We start from the raw sequence: 2,724 nt of genomic DNA on the forward strand, positions 1-2,724 counted from the left end.
AAAAACACTTCTTCTTAATGCTGGTATGGGAGATTCCAGGTTTCCTGGGGGCAAGGATGTGTCAGTGTGGGCAGAAGAAATGAACTAAATGCAGAAGGGATCCAACGGATATCAGGTGATGTTAGCCTGGGGCACTGTGGTGGACATTTATAATGCTGCCAGATTCTTGTAAATCCTCCTGACTGCATTGTCCTCATCTGCTCCACGACCTTCCAGTCATTTGCCCAGCACCAATGGCCCCACTATATGCTTTGTCTTTTTAATGATCCTTCTTTGCCTTCCTCCTTTAGCCTGCACACACCTTGAGCCTGGTGTATCTCTGCTGCCTGAGCATGAGTCCTGCTTTGTGTGCTCTGGAGCAGCTCTGGACCAGAGCTCCCCAGCATCTCCTCAGTGCCATGCCTTGCTATGGCCTGTGGCCCGTGTGCTCAGCCATGAGCAGTGATGTGTGTGGCAGTGTGGCTGTGCCCCAGTGTGTGCGAGTATCTGCACATGCCTGTGCTTGTGCCCTGGTGGGAAGAGCCCCTGAGAGCCTCTGGCCTGGCTGGGGATGGTTGTGCTCAGGGCAGAGCACTTGTGTGCAGCCGCCCTGGCCGTGTGCCTGTGCACGTGTGCCGGGCTCTGTGCGTCTGCCTTCATCTCTGTGCGCACCTGGGCAGGCTGGCAATGTGTCAGTGCCCCTGGCTCTGTGGGCACAGCTGTAGAAATGTTGGACAGTCTTTCCTGCTCATGATTTGATAGAAGTCCATGTTCTCAGGGTGCCATGTAGGTTCAAGTTTTACTTGGGACACTCCTCTGGCTGCTCAGACCACTTCTCCTCCTGTTGGTTATGAAAACCCTGGTCATGTTTCACATGGAGAAAATGATTATCTCTGTCCAGACCAGACAAGTGAAGCCATTACACACTCTGCTTTTCCTTCTTCAGAAAGGCATTGGATTGTTTTTTCTAAAGATGCATCTTCATGGCATTCTTCTAGGTGAGCCAGCACTGTCTGTGGAATGTGTTTTGAGCACCAAGGGAATGGTACAAAACAAAATCAGCTGCATGTTTTCTCACCCTCTGCTTTCCCAGCTTTTCCCTGATCTCACAGGAAGTTCCCACAGAAGGAAGGAAAACTTAGAGGCATCAGTTTGGATGCAAAACAATTTTATTGAGTTTAAGAAGAAATGAGGAGGCTCACAGAGGGCACTAAGAGCAGCCACTACAATGCCAGAGGGATGTCTGTCTGCTTGGCCTGCACAGGTAAGAACAGGTCCCACAGGGCTGGCATTGTGTGGGAGTGAAGGAACAGAGGGAAGGGAAAGAATAGATAGTGCCATAAAGCAACAAAAACCAAACAGCCTAAATATACAACGTTCCAAAGATCCGTCTTCAATTCAGTACCATGTTCTGAGGTCTTTGACTCCAGACCCCAATGTTCCCAAGGGCACTGCCAGCAGATTTAGCAGGGACGGCATCTGCTGCCACCATAGCAGCTGGTGATGCAGGAGAGGTCAAAGCCCCCGGAGCTGATGGGCACTCCACCACAGCTGAGGATGTTGCCAATGGCAGCAGAGGTGGAGGATCCCACGGCAGTGTTCTGTGGGAAGGAGCTGAGGATGGGGCCGGCAGGGTCACCAGCACAACAGGCGGCTCAATGGCCACGTGGGAGCTCTGGCACTGCCTGACACAGCACTCATTGCAGCTGTTGGCCAGCGGGCAGGGGCCACAGGGCTGGCAGCAAGGGTTGCAGGACATGGCTCGGGGTCACAGGAGCACCTAGGATAGAAGGAAGGAGAAGCAGAAAGTGAGGACACATGAGGAGCAGCACTGCACCCAAACACCCTGCAGCCAAGGCACCTGCTGGCCCACATTGCACTGCCCAGCTCAAAGCCCAGGAGCCACCTGAGCCAAGTCCCAGCCTCTCTCTGTCTGCACAAGACCTTCTCTCCCCTGCCCTCTCCCAGCACAAGCAGCTCCCAGCCCTGGGCTGTGACAGCCCCTGTCAGCTGAGACCTACAGCCAGGAGCGGTCTTGAAGCAGCAGCAGCAAAGCAGCAGGAGGAGAAGAGGTTTCCCACTCACCTGATTCCTGAGGAGGAGGAGGTGAGAGAAGTGGATGAGAGCACAGAGACTTGGGCTGCCTTTTATAGCAGTCCTGCACTGCCTCAGGCCCAGAGGCATGTTAATGGAAGTCATAATTTTGTGACCAGCTCATGTCAAATGTGCACCATGCCAGCTAATGGTAGGGGCTGTGTCCTGGTTTCCTACTTTGCTGCCGTTTCATTTATGGTTTCTGTGTTGAAAACCTTTTAGTTTTAGGGCCAGGATGAGAGCCTCAAGAATTTCCAGGACATAAACACGTCAGAGGAGGCAGAATGCTGGGATCATGGTCTGGTGGCATTCCATGCAGGCACGTGATACGTCTTGATTCCTCCCTACTGGGTCAGCATTAGGTCAACAGTCCATGTCCATTTCTCCACTTCCTTCCTTCTCTTCCCTCTCTTGCGTTTTGCTTCTCTCCACCAGACACAGCAAGGACACTTCTCTCAGAAAACTGCTGCCCTACCTCTCTAGGGCTTCAGCCACACGCTGGACTTTCTCACAACATGTTCTTACTGACAATCCTTGGTTGTTATTACGAGCTGTGCTTGGTTGACCTTGGTTGGATGGCCTGCACTATCCTGCCACTCCATCACTTCCATTCTGAGGTGAAACGGAAGAGAATATAGGAAAAAAACAACT

General features: G+C 52.4%; 1 pseudogene; it reads right to left on the minus strand.

Moving 5' to 3' along the window:
• Positions 1 to 1,192: 1,192 nt before the first annotated feature.
• On the minus strand, positions 1,193 to 2,200 carry LOC130266926 (feather keratin Cos1-2-like; annotated as a pseudogene).
• Between the last annotated feature and the right edge of the window lie 524 nt (positions 2,201 to 2,724).

This window comes from Oenanthe melanoleuca, unplaced genomic scaffold (assembly GCF_029582105.1).
Source record: "Oenanthe melanoleuca isolate GR-GAL-2019-014 unplaced genomic scaffold, OMel1.0 S342, whole genome shotgun sequence".
In the NCBI taxonomy this organism is placed as follows: Eukaryota; Metazoa; Chordata; class Aves; order Passeriformes; family Muscicapidae; genus Oenanthe; species Oenanthe melanoleuca.